At 41.5% G+C, this 16,487-nt stretch overlaps 1 long non-coding RNA gene across 1 annotated transcript in view; it reads left to right on the plus strand.

The window, feature by feature from the left end:
• LOC141279063 (uncharacterized) overlaps positions 1–16,487 on the plus strand; it is a 30,934-nt gene that overhangs the window by 1,429 nt on the left and 13,018 nt on the right. The window contains exon 2 of the long non-coding RNA XR_012332815.1: positions 12,132–12,245. This is a non-coding gene — a long non-coding RNA (uncharacterized lncRNA). The remainder of the gene's footprint in view (positions 1–12,131; positions 12,246–16,487) is intronic.

Below are 16,487 nucleotides of genomic sequence, written 5' to 3' on the forward strand. Positions count from 1 at the left end.
AACTACTGAGCCCACAGGCCACAACCACTGAGCCCACATGCCACAACTACTGAAGCCCGTGCACCTGGAACCTGTGCTCCTCAACAAGAGAAGCCACCGCAATGAGAAGCCCGCAGATCGCAATGAAGAGTAGCCCCTGCTCACTGCAACTAGAGAAAAGCCCGTGCGCAGCAATGAAGCCCCAACGCAGCCATAAATAAATAAATAAATAAATTTATTTTTTTAAAAAAGCTGTAACTGGGATGTTACAAAAGCCCAGTAGTAAGAGTAAGGAGCAAGAATACAGAGGCTATGGCCCAAGGCAAGTTCTGGACAAATCTAGGATTTGTCTAAAAATCCATCCAGAGATATCCATTAACACCACGGTACATATGATGTCTTTTATACATGATCTTAAGGAAAATTCCAGACTGAACTTGTTCTCACAGCATTTAGCTTCTGTTGTATTATAGGCTGCTTAGAATTGGGGTGACTAAAACCTCATCATTCTCTTCATTGAGGGGCTAGAATCAACATTGGAAACATGGGGAAATCTCATCCACGTCAGGAATCTAACGTACTCTGCTTTTTCATGCTGTTGCTCATTGTATGAAATGTGCCTAGCTTTGCTATACCAAATTGTTACAAAGGACTTTTCTAGAAAAATTGGAATTGTTTAGAGGGCTTCAAAGCAGAACAAACAAGAGTAGGAAAATCTAGAATGACCTTGAAAATGCACTCATTCTTCCAAGAAACTTGGATTCAGGGCCAACAATAGGGAAGGCTTTGTTCTACACCCTGGGGAGCCAGGGGAGATGAAAGTGGTACCCATGTTCCCAGGGAACTCAAGTCTGGAAATATACTGAGGAAGAAGCCCCTAACTTACCAGGAGAGGCTTTCAGGGAAGAGATGCTATGACATGGAGGATAAGCAAAATTGGACAGAGCAGCAAAGGGGAAGAATGGGACTTCCCTTCCAGGCAAAGTATACACTATTTGCAAAAGCCTATGGTGCATGGCTTGCTGGGGGAACCAAGGAGCTCAGTGTGGCCACAGCAAGAAGAACACTGAGGAAGGGCAAGGGAGGCGACAGGCAGTCGGGGCTGGTCAGGCCATGGTGAGAAGTTTGCTCTTTGTACTGAGTACAATGAGGAGACATCACAATATGGGTCAGTGTGCAGGTCAGGGATGCTGTTACCAGTTTAGGAGGCATCAGAATATTGGATCCAGGCTCTCAAATAGGTTTCATCTCTTACATTAACTCCAACTGATCGTTCTCAACTGCCTGAATCACAGCTGAACGGGATTTCTGAGACCTCATACCAGATTGATGGGAGCATGGGAAGGACATGAGGGAGGACAGAAAAGGCTCTCTGACTCCCTGACCAGAATTATAATAAAGCTATGACCGCAGATCAGATTGCAGGCTGCTCTTCCCCACCTGTCGCCTAAATCTTGGCATTTTTCCATTTTGAGGATTTGAGGTGGCTAATAAATTATGCCCTTCTACTTGCTAATTCAGTTCCTTTTCTTTTTTTGAATTTTATTTTTTTATACAGCAGGTTCTTATTAGCTATCTATTTTATACATATTAGTGTATATATGTCAATCCCAATCTCCCAATTCATCCCACCACCACCATGCCCCGCCCCGCCCCGCCAGTTTCCCACTTTGTTGTCCATACGTTGGTTCTCTACATGTGTGTCTCTATCTCTGCCCTGCAAACCGGTTCATCTGTACCATTCTTCTAGATTCCACATATATGCGTTAATATACGATATTTGTTTTTCTCTTTCTGACTTACTTCACTCTGTATGACAGTCTCTAGATTCATCCACGTCTCTACAAATGACCCAGATAATTCAGTTCTAAATCAAATAAGAGGGGCTAGGGAAGACAAAGGAGTCACAGTGGTGGAGATGTAAATATCACTGATAAAGGACCACTGGAGGATGTGGCTAAGTGTGCAGCCACAACGAGCATCCCAGACTCACACAGACTTACCCACCAGTCATAGGCATTGCTAGAAAACCACAGGCTCTGCCTGCAGGGGCGGAGTCTTTACCATTCAGCTACTGCGATGCCCAGAGCAGAACACAGGCTCCCTGCAGGAAGGCAGGTCCCAAAAGTGGGGACAGGAGGCAGCAGGAGCCAGGGGGAGAGGACAGGTCAGGGGAAGGTTTGTTTGGAGTGGAGAGACAGAGGGAAGCATGTTTTCATGCTCAGATGTGGAAGACATTGCAGAGAGAAAGACTGAAGAAATAGGAGAGAGAGGATAATCTGTGGGGGAAAAATGGAGATGATAGGAAATAGGCCTAGGACATAAGCTAACACCTTAGCATTAATGAAAAAGGAGGAAACTACTTTGAGACCATCACGTTTGTCTAGCAAAATGGAAGTTACAGGAGTTAGAGATTAACTAACGTGGACCGTGCACATTTCAACACACGCACATTATCTCATAAAATCCCTGTGTAGGAGTCATTATTGTAGGTCCATTTTATGGATGAGAAGACCTGGTAAGTAAGAGAAAAAGACTGAAACACTCTTCTTCCAGCTATGAGACTGTGATCTTGGGAAAGGTGACAAATTTCTTGAGTATGACTCCTTGCTCTTTGCCATTAAACCACCACTTCAGGAGGAGCTTCCTCTAGACAGGGTGAATCAACAGGCGAGGCATCTTCAGAAATGATCCTTCAGTTCGTGTGGTGGAGGCTGGAGGGTCAGAGTGAGTGAATAGCCTCTTAAGCTTTCAATTCAATTTCCAAAATCTCTGAAGAACTGAACAAACCTCTCTTTTTCCCTCTCCTCCTCTCCCTCCTTTCAAGATGCAGAAGTAGAAGCATGTAATTTCAGTAGCAGCATTTTAATTTCAGCATTTTCATTTCTTTGGATGCCACCTCAGACTTTTGGGAAACGGGCTGACTTCTCAGGGCTTTGCTGCTGGTACTCTGTCTCTGCTGAGAAATTAGACTTCCCAGAAACAGCCTCCATCAAGTGGGAGAGCACTTGTCTGCTGATTTGTGCTGGGCTTGCCTGGGTCATCGCTTAGTACCTGAGGCTTCAGCCCAAGGGAATGGGGAAGGCTCAGGCTGGCTGGCTGGACTGTCACCAGGTCCTGCAGGTCAGAGTCTCATGAAAATGACGTCTGTTTTCCCAGATCTTTAGTTAGGAAAGGTTTGTAGAAATGTACACTTCCTAGCCAAGACGGTAGGCATGTTCTATCAGATCTATCTCTAGTCTCCCTGGACCTATCACTCTCTTTTTGTTTCTCGGAAATTCAGTCTCTGAGGTAGTCTACAAGCTGCATAAATATATGTATGTGTTTCTGCACAGATATGGGGTTGGCAAGTACCTATTACCTCTTTCCCTTTTCTACTCAGTCCACAAGCAAAAATGGCCTCATATGAAAGTGGATGTGCAGCTTTTTTGTCCCCAACATTCCTATTACATAGTCCAACTGACAAGACTGTATATAATATGTCTGGAAATTCTTTTTTTTTTTGAGTTTTAATATATATATATTTTTAACATCTTTATTGGAGGATAATTGCTTTACAACGGTGTTAGTTTCTGCTGTATAACAAAGTGAATCAGCTATACGTATACATACATCCACATATCTCCTCCCTCTTGCATCTCCCTCCCACCCTCCCTACCCCACCCCTCTAGGTGGACTCAAAGCCCGAGCTGATATCCCTGTGCTACGCGGTTGCTTCCCACTAGCTATCTATTTTACATTTGGTAGTGTATATATGTCCATGCCACACTCTCACTTCATCCCAGCTTACCCTTCCCTCTGCCCATGTCCTCAAGTCCAGTCTCTATGTTTGCGTCTTTATTCCTATCCTGCCCCGAGGTTCTTCATGACCTTTTTTTTTAGATTCCATATATATGTGTTAGTATACGGTATTTGTTTTTCTCTTTCTGACTTACTTCACTCGACTCAGTATGAGTCTCTAACTCCATTCACCTCACTACTAATAACTCAATTTCGTTTCTTTTTATGGCTGAGTAATATTCTGTTGTATACATGTGCCACATCTTCTTTATCCATTCATCTGTTGATGGACACTTAGGTTGGTTCCATGTCCTGGCTATTGTAAATAGAGCTGCAATGAACATTGTGGTACATGACTCTTTTTGAATTATGGTTTGCTCAGGGTATATGCCTAGTAGTGGGACTGCTGGGTCGTATGGTAGTTCTATTTTTAGTTTTTTAAGGACCCTCCATACTATTCTCCATAGTGGCTGTGTCAATTTACATTCCCACCAACAGTGCAAGAGGGTTACCTTTTCTCCACACTCTCTCCAGCATTTATTGTTTGTAGATTTTTTTGATGATGGCCATTCTGACCAGTGTGAGGTGATACCTCATTGTAGTTTTGATTTGCATTTCTCTAATGATTAGTGATGTTGAGCATCCTTTCATGTGTTTGTTGGCAATCTGTATATCTTCTTTGGAGAAATGTCTATTTAGGTCTTCTGCCCATTTTTGGATTAGGTGATTTGTTTTTCTGATATTGAGCTGTATGAGCTGCTTGTATATTTTGGAGATTAATCCTTTGTCAGTTGTTTCATTTGCAAATATTTTCTCCCATTCTGAGGGTTGTCTTTTGGTCTTGTTTATGGTTTCCTTTGCTGTGCAAAAGCTTTGAAGTTTCATTAGGTCCCATTTGTTTATTTTTGTTTTTATTTCCATTTCTCTAGGAGGTGGGTCAAAAAGGATCTTGCTGTGATTTATGTCATAGAGTGTTCTGCCTATGTTTCCCTCTAAGAATTTTATAGTATTTGGCCTTACGTTTAAGTCTTTAATCCATTTTGAGTTTATTTTTGTGTATGCTGTTAGGGAGTGCTCTAATTTCATTCTTTTACATGCAACTGTCCAGTTTTCCCAGCACTGCTTACTGAAGAGGCTGTGTTTTCTCCATTGTATATTCTTGCCTCCTTTATCAAAAATAACATGACCATATGTGCGTAGGTTTATCTCTGGGCTTTCTATCCTGTTCCATTGATCTATATTTCTGTTTTTGTGCCAGTACCATACTCTCTTGATTACTGTAGCTTTGTAGTATAGTCTGAAGTCCAGGAGCCTGATTCCTCCAGCTCCGTTTTGCTTTCTCAAGATTGCTTTGGTTATTCGGGGTCTTTTGTGTTTCCATACAAATTGTGAAATTTTTTGTTGTACTTCTGTGAAAAATGCCAGTGGTAGTTTGATAGGGATTGCACTGAATCTGTAGATTGATTTGGGTAGTGTAGTCATTTTCACAATGTTGATTCTTCCAACCCAAGAACATCATATATCTCTCCATCTGTTTGTATCATCTTTAATTTCTTATAGTTCTATGTATCTTATAGTTTTCTGCATACAGGTATTTTGTCTCCTTAGGTAGGTTTATTCCTAGGTATTTTATTCTTTTTGTTGCAATGGTAAATGAGAGTGTTTCCATAATTTCTCTTTCAGATTTTTCATCATTAGTGTATAGGAATGCAAGAGATTTCTGTGCATTAATTTGTGTCCTTCTACTTTACCAAATTCTTTGATTAGCTCTAGTAATTTTCTGGTAGCATCTTTAGGATTCTCCATGTATAGTATCATGTCATCTGCAAACAGTGACAGCTTTACTTCTTCTTTTCCAATTTGGATTCCTTTTATTTCCTTTTCTTCTCTGATTGCTGTGGCTAAAACTTCCAAAACTATGTTGAATAAGAGTGGTGAGAGTGGGCAACTTTGTCTTGGTCCTGATCTTAGTGGAAATGCTTTTTTTCACCATTGAGGATGATGTTGGCTGTGGGTTTGTCATATATGGCCTTTATTATGCTCAGGTAAGTTCCCTCTATGCCTACTTTCTGAAGAGTTTTTATCATAAGTGGGTGTTGAATTTTGTGGAAAGCTTTCTCTGCATCTATTGAGATGACCATATGGTTTTTCTCCTTCAATTTGTTAATTTGGTTTATCACATTGATTGATTTCCATATATTGAAGAATCCTTGCATTCCTGGGATAAATCCCAACCAATCATGGTGTATGATCCTTTTAATGTGCTGTTGGATTCTGTTTGCTAGTATTTTTGCATCTATGTTAATCAGTGATTTGGCCTGTAGTTTTCTTTTTTTGTGGCATCTTTGTCTGGTTTTGGTATCAGGGTGATGGTGGCCTCATAAAATGAGTTTGGGAGTGTTCCTCCCTCTGTTATACTTTGGAAGAGTTTGAGGAAGATAGGTGTTAGCTCTTCTCTAAATGTTGGATAGAATTCGCCTGTGAAGCCATCTGATCCTGGGCTTTTGTTTGTTAGAAGATATTTAGTCACCATCTCAATTTCAGTGCTTGTGATCGGTCTGTTTATATTTTCTATTTCTTCCTGGTTCAGTCTCGGAAGGTTGTGTTTTCTAAGAGTTTGTCTATTTCTTCCAGGTTGTCCATTTTATTGGCATAGAGTTGCTCGTAGTAATCTCTCATGATCCTTTGTATTTCTGCAGTGTCAGTTGTTACTTCTCTTTTTCATTTCTAATTCTATTGATTTGAGTCTTCTCCCTTTTCTTCTTGATGAGTCTTGCTAATGGTTTATCAATTTTGTTTATCTTCTCAAAGAACCAGCGTTTAGATTTATTGATCTTTTCTATCATTTCCTTCATTTCTTTTTCATTTATTACTGCTCTGATCTTTATGATTTCTTTCCTTCTGCTAACTTTGGGGTTTTTTTCTTCCTCTTTCTCTAATTGCTTTAGGTGTAAGGCTAGGCTGTTTATGTGAGATGTTTCTTGTTTCTTGAGGTAGGATTGTATTGCTCTAAACTTCCCTCTTAGAACTGCTTTTGCTGCATCCCATAGGTTTTCGGTTGTCATGTTTTTATTGTCATTTTCTAGGTATTTTTTGATTTCCTCTTTGATTTCTTCAGTGATCTCTTCATTATTTAGTCGCGTATTGTTTAGTCTCCATGCGTTTGTATTTTTTACAGATTTTTTTCCTGTAATTGATATCTAGTCTCATAGTGTTATGGCCAGAAAAGATCGTACTTGATATGATCTCAATTTTCTTAAATTTACCAAGGCTTGATTTGTGACGTAAGATATGATTGATCCTGGAGAAAGTTCCATGAGCACTTGAGAAGAAAGTGTAATATTCTGTTTTTGGAAGGAATATCCTATAAATATCAATTAAGTCCATCTTGTTTAATGTATCATTTAAAGCTTGTGTTTCCTTATTTAATTTCATTTTGGATGATCTGTCTATTGGTGAAAGTGGGGTGTTAAAGTCCCCTACTATGATTGTGTTACTGTCAATTTCCCCTTTAATGGCTTTTAGCATTTGCCTTATATATTGAGGTGCTCCTATGTTGGGTGCATAAATATTTATAGTTGTTATATCTTCTTCTTGGATTGATCCCTTGATCATTATATAGTGTCCTTCTTTGTCTCTTGTAATAGTCTTTATTTTAAAGTCTATTTTGTCTGATATGAGAATTGCTACTCCAGCTTTCTTTTGATTTCCATTTGCATGCAGTATCTTTTTCCATCCTCTCACTTTCAGTCTGTATGTGTTCCTAGGTCTGAAGTGGGTCTCTTGTAGACAGCATATATACAGGTCTCATTTTTGTATCCATTCAGCCAGGCTATGTATTTTGGTTTGAGCATTTAATCCATTTACATTTAAGATATTTATTGATATATATGTTCCTATTACCGTTTTCTTAATTGTTTTGTTTATGTTATTGTAAGTCTTTTCCATCTCTTGTGTTTCCTGCCTAGAGAAGTTCCTTTAGCATTTGTTGTTGAGCTCGTTTGGTGGTGCTCAATTCTCTTAGATTTTGCTTATCTGTAAAGGTTTTAATTTCTCCATCAAATCTGAATGAGATCCTTGCTGGGTAGAGTAATCTTGGGTATAGGTTTTTCCCTTTCATCACTTTAAATATGTCCTGCCACTCCCTTCTGGCTTGCAAAGTTTCTGCTGAAAGATCAGCTGTTAACCTTGTGGGGATTCCCTTGTATGTTAATTGTTGCTTTTCCCTTGCTGCTTTTAATATTTTTTCTTTGTATTTAATTTTTGACAGTTTGATTAATATGTGCCTTATCATGTTTCTCCTTGGATTTATCCTGTATAGGAATCTCTCTGCTTCCTGGACTTGGTTGACTATTTCCCTTCTCATGTTAGGGAAGTTTTCAACTATAATCTCTTCAAATATTTTCTCAGTCCCTTTTTTTTTCTCTTCTTCTTCTGGGACCCCCTATAATTCAAATGTTGATGTGTTTAATGTTGTCCCAGAGGTCTCTGAGACTATCCTCAGTTCTTTTCATTCTTTTTGCTTTATTCTGCTCTACGGTAGTTATTTCCACTGTTTTATCTTCCAGGTCACTTTATCCATTCTTCTGCCTCAGTTATTCTGCTACTGATTCCTTCTAGAGAATTTTTAATTTCATTTATTGTGCTGTTCATCATTTTTGTTTGCTCTTTACTTCTTCTAGGTCCTTGTTAAATGTTTCTTGTATTTTCTCCATTCTATTTCCAAGATTTTGGCTCATCTTTACTATCATTAGTCTGAATTGTTTTTCAGGTGGACTGCCTATTTCCTCTTCATTTGTTTAGTCTGATGGGTTTTTACCTTGCTCCTTCATATGCTGTGTGTTTCTCTGTCTTCTCATTTTGCTTAACTTACTGTCTTTGGGGTCTCCTTTTCACAGGCTGCAGGTTCGTAGTTCCCATTGTGTTTGGTGTCTGCTCCCAGTGGGTAAGTTTGGTTCAGTGGGTTGTGTAGGCCTCCTGGTGGAGGGGACGGGTGCCTGTGTTCTGATGGATGAGACTGGATCTTATCTTTCTGGTGGGCAAGACCACATCCGGTGGTGTGTTTGTGAACTTATTATGATTTTAGGCAGCTTCTTGCTAATGGGTGGGGTTGTGTTCCTGTCTTGCTAGTTGTTTGGCATAGGGTGTCCAGCACTGTAGTTTGCTGGTCATTGAGTTGAGCTGGGTCTTAGCATTGAGATGGAGATCTCTGGGAGAGCTTTCGCCATTTGATATTATGTGGGACCTGTAGGTCTCTGGTGGACCAATATCCTGAACTCGGCTCTCCCACCTCAGAGGCTCAGGCCTGACACCCGGCCAAAGCACCAAGACCCTGTCAGCCACACAGCAACTTGCTGTCCACCAACTGTGGGATGCGTTCAAGCTTGTGCGACCGCAGGTGAACTTGGGGGGGGCCAGAGTCTCCAGGCTGCGCTGGCACTTGAGAGGCGGCTGGCCATGGCAGCTTGAGTTTTAATATTTATTTTCACTCTGGTTTTCATACAAGTGGGCAATACGAAACTGAATTTCAACACTGGACAAAGTACAGGGCTTAGAGTCAATCAAAGCTAACTGAAAATGCTTTAAACTAGATTCATAGTCTGTGTTCACTTTGAACATAAGCCCAAGTCATAAATGAAATTCCTTGGCTCGACAAAAGCTGCGATCAACATAAAGCAACTCTTGAAATGCTTTAATTACCCTTCCAATAGTCAGACTGTAAACTGTAGTATCTCTGATAAGCAGATAATGCTTTTGGATAATCTTCCAATAAGAGGTTGAAGTGACCTGACAAAAGAATTCAGACTCCATTTTTCCTTCAGCTTTTAAGATTAAAGATTCATAGCAGTGAACAGCCCTCCAAAATTGAGTCCACCAACTTGCAGAAGTTTGTCGATTCCTTGCTCCAACTGCCAAGTGCTGGGGTAGTCAGTGATGCTTCAGGGAATTTTGAAGGGAAGATCCTCAGTACAAATGGTCCCGGCAGCTGCTAGGGCCTTGCCCCAATATCACCTGACTGGGGCCAGCTAGCCACAAGCAACGAGGTTCCTGACTGGCTAAGCCAAATTTGTTACAGGCCAATAAATTGGGAGGTGAGGCAAGGAATACAACCTTATTCGGAAAACCAGCAGACTGAGAAGAAGGTGGGCTAGGGTTCCCAAAACACCATCTTCAGTCTGGCAATTCTTAATCTCTTTTGTGTCAGGGACCCCTTTGGCAGTCTGGGAGCCTAAAAGCCCCTTCTCACAATCTTATTCTGAAATGCAAAAAAAAAAAAAAAAAAAAAAGCCCACATAGGATTGCAAAGAAAACCAGAAGGATTGAAATGCAGTTTTTAAATATTTTTTAAAATGTGATATCATAAAAATTTGCTTTATTAATACATCAAATGACAAGATCTAGCTATGGTGTGGTAACTACTGTAATTTTGAAGTAGTGATTAGCATAAGTGATATTTTGAGACACCTGCAAGAACTATGTGATATGAAAATATCTGTAATTTCTATTGATGGCAAAGTCACCAGTACTGCTAAAATTACTGTGGTTTGTTGCCTAAATACATTGCCAAAATGCTAAATTTCAGTTAGAGAGGTTAATGAAAATAAAGATGTAATTTTTTTCCTGCCCAAGATTACATCAGACCCCTGGTCAAGAACCCCTGCTTAAGTCGGTACATCTGGCTGCCGTCAGCATCTCATCAATCTACACATGGATCACACACACACACACACACACACACACACACACACACACACACACAGAGCACTGCATGCCCTATAATCTCAGTACTGGAATCTGACAGCATCCTAATGACACCTATAAAAGACACTTCCCACATGTCTATATCCTGGAAGATCAAGGAGCAGAAAGTGTACATAACAGTGTAGACCTGAATGTCAGTATTCTCTTTAGCTTCCAGTTCCAAAGACTAACCAGGTGTGGATGGCCACTCCCAACCATGGTTTGCTCATTTTAGCCTGATACTTGTGTGACAATACTAAGCTCTACAGTTCCACCTGCACTTGCTTTTCTCCTACATTTCAGATGAATTCCAACTTTCCATTTTGCTCATCATTACTTGACAGAATGGGACATATAGTTGCTGAGACAAGACTTTGAACATGTAGTGGAAGGAGCACACTCAAGCTCAGACCTCTTCCTCTGGATAACGATGTCAAGCCCCCTGCCTGCCCTGTAAATACTCCTCGACAGTAGATAAAAAAATCCTTGGAGGACTTCTGCCAGTTAGGGCAGCCTCTCCCTGTCACTCACTCTGCTGCAAACCCATGAGCATTGTTTTTTTTTTGTCCTCTGAAACACCAATTTCTTTAAGGTGTCAGTTCCTTAATATGAACTCTTTCCTCTGCCTGGAAAGTTCTTCCCCTTCACACTCTTCCCAGGGTTCACTCCTCCTGCTGACAGTCATTTCTGAGCACTTTATGTAAATTGGGTACTTCTTTTATTCCCTACCTCAAAATCCAGTTTGTTTTTCTTAAATTGCCACAATTCGTAATTTTTCTCTATTTTTGGTGTGTGTTTTTTGTCTACCTCTTCTATTAGAGGCTAAATTCTTAAGGGCAGGGACCACATCTGGCTTGTTCACCTCCAAACCCCAGCACCAATACAATGCCTAACACATAGCAGGCACTCCATAAAAATTGGGTGAGTGGATTAATCAGTGGTGAACATTGCCTTTTATGATATGCAGCTCTGTAATCTGTAACATACGTGGTATACTCTTAAACCAGAGCAGCAATGGAAGGTTCGGCAGGGTGAAGTATCAGGTAGTATACATTAAAAAGCATTTCTGGGCTTCCCTGGTGGCACAGTGGTTGAGAGTCCGCCTGCTGATGCAGGGGACACGGGTTCGTGCCCCGGTCCGGGAAGATCCCACATGCCGTGGAGCGGCTGGGCCCGTGAGCCATGGCCGCTGAGCCTGCGTGTCCGGAGCCTGTGCTCCGCAACGGGAGAGGCCACAACAGTGAGAGGCCCGCGTACCACAAAAAAAAAAAAAAAAAAAAAAGCATTCCTCTGCTTTAGGACCAGAAGTAGTATCCCATTTGGCCTCGTTTGTCCCCTGTTGATCCAGCTGCTACAGTTCACTCTACTTGCTGTGCCCGTATGTAACACATTTGTGTGGAAAATTCTATGCCTATCACTCCAGGGAAGATGGAGTTTGGAAGCACAGAACTGTTTAACCACTGGAACCATGGAGTTTGATAGCTCAGGGATGCTCCAATCTTGGCTGGCCAGACATACCTTCTGGCAAACTCTCTCATCTCATTGTCATGGTACCGAGGAAATCAGTTTTGGAGTAGTAGTCCCCTCCCTGGAATTCACTTCCTTTACAAGCTATATACTTTCATCCACAGATGGTTAATGAGCATTGCATTCAGTGATGGGCCCATTAGTATGGGCTGGGAAGACAAAGGCAAATGAAGCATGCCCTCAAGTGGCTCAAGTAAACCAATAACAACTTGTACAAGGTAAGTTTCTTCTTTTACACTGTTAGGGGCAGAGAGCATTATCTTGGCTCCTAAAGACATTCTCCTTCTCAAACATCTATAAAACTATTTAAATGAACCAACATGATAAGGGCACCCACAGACATGCTACTCTGTGTATGTGTATGTGTATGTGTATGGTCACATTTGCCATCTCTCATAAGATCCTGAAAGTAACAAGTAGAAAATGGATCTCCCTCCAAGGGGCATATGAATCAGACTTTATCATTCAGCACGATTACCTTTCCTTTAAGGGAATGTCTGGAGCTGCTGCACTGCCCAGCCCAGTAAGCACAATGGAACATTTTCCTTGGGATTACCTCACTCCCTGTGACCCACACAGGAAATAATTATTTTGGTAGTCACCAGTAAACAGTGAAACACACTTTAAAAATAAGCTCTTTTTTTAACCCTGAAAGGCAGTGGCTTCACAAGCATAGCTGGAATTAGTTTCTACCCAAATTCAACAATTTTGTATGTAAATGGTGACTTATTCTTGGATTGTGGGTTCCCAGATCCAGGCCACACTTCAGAGTTCTGCCAAAAAACCACAGCAAACAGTGGTTTTCTTGTATTGCTGGCTAAAGAAGAATGTGGCATCAAAGAAAAATTAAAGTTCTTTTCCTGGGATAGAATATGGAAATTTCATAGATGTCCTAACAACAGGATCAGACAGGATTTTGGGGTCTAAGTGAAAAGTCTATATCTCCACTCCCTATTCGACCTGAGGCCTAATTTCACAGCCCTTTCTTTCTCTGTGTAACCCCCCAAAAGGCAGCACCCTAACTGGAAGCTACAGAGCTCTGAGAAAAGGAAGGCTACCTGTTGAAACAGATGAGTTAAATTAACAAGGCAATGTTCTCAACTAAAAGACTCTATTGTATTGAAATCCAAAGTCATCAACTTAGGATAGTCCTGAGACCCAAGATAATAAGGGTTTAAACACAACAGGTGGTTTTTCCTTTCTCATCTAACAGTCTGGGGGTAAGTAGCCCAGGTCTGGTGTGGCGGCTCGAGGCTCAGAGACCCAGGTGCCTTCTATCATGTACCTTGGCCATCCTTGGACCCACATGATCTAGGATGGATCACCTTCACACTCACATTCCAGCCAACTGGAGGGTAAGATGGAGAAAAGGATGGCCTGCCCCTTCCTTTAAGGACACAACTCAGAAATGGCATCACTTCTGCTTATATTCCATTAGCCAAAACTTAGTCATATGACCAACAGAACTTCAAGGTTGTTCCCAGCTACATATTGGGGATTCTGTTACCATAGAAAAAAAGGGGGAGAATCAATATTGGGAGACAGCCAGTGGTTTGCCACAATGGTCAATTTTCAGATTATTCCTTTGACAATGAATAAGTTATCAGAAGACCTAGCCTCTTTTCCTTCAAAGCTATTGCACTGTGCCCCCCTCCAAAATTATTCCATTTATCAGACCACCTATGCCTGTATGATATACTGGTATGCTTAAGGAAGAAAAGGCCATGAGAAGAGAGCTACAGTGTCCATGCACCTTTGTTGCTGACATCTGGCCAATCAGTAAGCTAGGCTGTACCTCCTCCTGGGAAACTTCATTGATGATGGATCTGGGTGGGTCTAAGTAGTGTCACCATTTATTCTACAGACCAAAGACCCCGCTTTAAGACCAGAGTTTATCCCATTGTTGTAAGGTTTAGCTTGTCTCACTTTGTCTTCTCTCTAGTCCTAAAAGGAGAGAAAAGTAGTAATGAGTCAGGAGTGCAAAACTCCCAGGCAATTTCACCTTTGGAAAGGAGGGAGGATTTCTCCAACCTTGAAACCCTGAAACCCTGTATAACCTAGTACAAAAAAAGAGGGCTACATGTTAACTTGGAACTTTCCTGTGTGTTTCTGAGGTCACTCCAAGAAATATGCGGTGAATAGGGGAGGCATGGGAGGCATGGATCCAGCCCTCTTTTTGGGTCCTTTTAGAGTGAGACTCACTGACTTCAAAAGTTTTAGAGAATTTCTAAGCAGGGACTTTCCAGAGATTTTCATTCATTCAGGAGGAAAGAGTAAGGGACTCTGTGCTGAGTGGATTAGAATCCCACCTGGTGTTTACACTGAACTGCAGGATGTGCTTAATATCCTGGCATGAATAGGCCATCACTTGGCGGCAGCAGGCGGCACCTGTTTATCCAGTCTGGTCATACAAACCTCATGAAACCTCCTCTAGGAGCGAATGATATAAAAACCAAAGGTATGGATGTTCAGTATGTCAAAGATGAGCTGTGAGGGCTTCCCTGGTGGCACAGTGGTTGAGAGTCCGCCTGCCAATGCAGGGGACATGGGTTCGTGACCCAGTCCAGGAAGATCCCACGTGCCGTGGAGCGGCTGGGCCCGTGAGCCATGGCCGCTGAGCCTGCGTGTCCGGAGCCTGTGCTCCACAACGGGAGAGGCCACAACAGTGAGAGGCCTGTGTACCGCAAAAAAAAAAAAAAAAAAAAAGATGAGCTGTGAGGTGATTCACCAAAGGGGGCCAAGTTGAAAAAATTTCTACCCAGAGGTATGAAACAGAAAAGTAGATTTGTCTTCCATTATTAGCAGACATTGTGACTACTAAATTATGATAAATTCATAGCAAAAATAAATGTTTGAGAGAATTCCACTTTATAAAGAGAAAATCAACTTCATTTGACATAAGACCTATATAGAGAGAAGTATAGGAATTTCTCACAGCTGATTTTAGTGATATTTTTGTAGCACATGTATCACGGCTGTTATATAATATAGTTGACACACACACACATATACATATTATAGGACAACAGAATCTTAACAATGATTTTAATCACAAAATGATTCCGAATTCCAACTTAGGTCTCTAGTCGGGGAACATTAGGAAATCCTCTTCCTGTTTCTGCCTTATCCAAAAGCTGGAACAGAACCCTTGGAAGGGGTCCAAGATGTCAGGAAGAAATTATTTTAAGTGCTGTTATGCTTGGGAGGGACAGCAGGGCAGCATAAATTGAGCTCTGTATCTGACTTCATGTATAGTAACAATAAAGACACCACTATGTTCATTTCTGGCAATGGACAAGGGAAATCGCACAAATGTCGTACACATAGACCTGTGTAGTCAGTCCTTCCTCTCTCCCTTCGCACGTTGTACAGCCCTCCATTCGCACTTACGTCATTCATTACACTGTAATTATTTGTTCACAAGCCTGTTTCCAGCACTGACCTGCGACATGGGACAGAGTTAGGAACACTAGCTCTGGAGCCAGACTGTAGGATTTAAATCCTAGCTCTGCCCCTAACTAATCGGTGACTTTAAGCAAGTCCCTTAACTTTGCTAAGCCTCAGTTTCTTCAAATTGTAAAATAAAGTTAGTAATAGTACCTGTCTAATATGGTGGCTGTGAATATTTCATGAGAAAGGAATGAAAAATACATCCTGCCTTAAGGAGCATCCTCAGTAACCATTAGCAGTTCTTATTATTACCATCTAGGGATAAATCGTATCCTCTTCATCGTTGCATTCCCTGCATCTGTAGGATGCCTAACTCCTGAAAGCATCTAAGTTGAATAAGTCAGTGAATGAGAAACTGTGGTGGAGAAAAAGCAGTCCCCTCCAATGCCCTTCCTTCACCCTGCTCCAAGGCAGTGGAGAGACCTCTCTGCCTATAAGTTTGAGAAGAGTAATCAGGCACAAGTGGTCCAGCCTCACCCATTTTCCTCCTGGGCATGAGCTGCCCTCAGAGGCCATACACTGGGCTTTACACTTCCAGCTTTCCCCGGTGGGTGGGCCTGCCCCTTTGTTCCCCATCTTCCTTTGAGGAAGGGAGGCAAACTGGCCACAGAAAGCATACATTTCTGCTTTCTCTCCCACATGGTTTGGTGCCATCTGAGACAGGGTGGAGAAGACTGATGAATTTTGGGCTCAGCTGTGGATTCATAGGTCTTCCCACCAAGCTGTTCCCGTCAACCTAACTTGACCAGTCACAAACATGGTATTTTGGCTTCTACCTGCCATTCATTTGGATTATTCCCCAGTGTGTTCTACTTATTGAGCCCAGTTCTAAACCCATCAGTGGCTTAATAACAAAAATAATTTTTGGAGATTTTTTATTGAATCAAAGTGTTGAAAAAGTAGGGTGTTGGTCATTCTCTTTTTTCTCTCCAGATCTATTCTTGGCTTTTCTCTTTCTTGCTGTAAGAGGCTGACCACTTTGGCTACATCATCTAGGCTCTCTTGCCTTC

The sequence above is a fragment of the Tursiops truncatus genome, chromosome 7, assembly GCF_011762595.2.
Source record: "Tursiops truncatus isolate mTurTru1 chromosome 7, mTurTru1.mat.Y, whole genome shotgun sequence".
Taxonomy (NCBI): Eukaryota; Metazoa; Chordata; class Mammalia; order Artiodactyla; family Delphinidae; genus Tursiops; species Tursiops truncatus.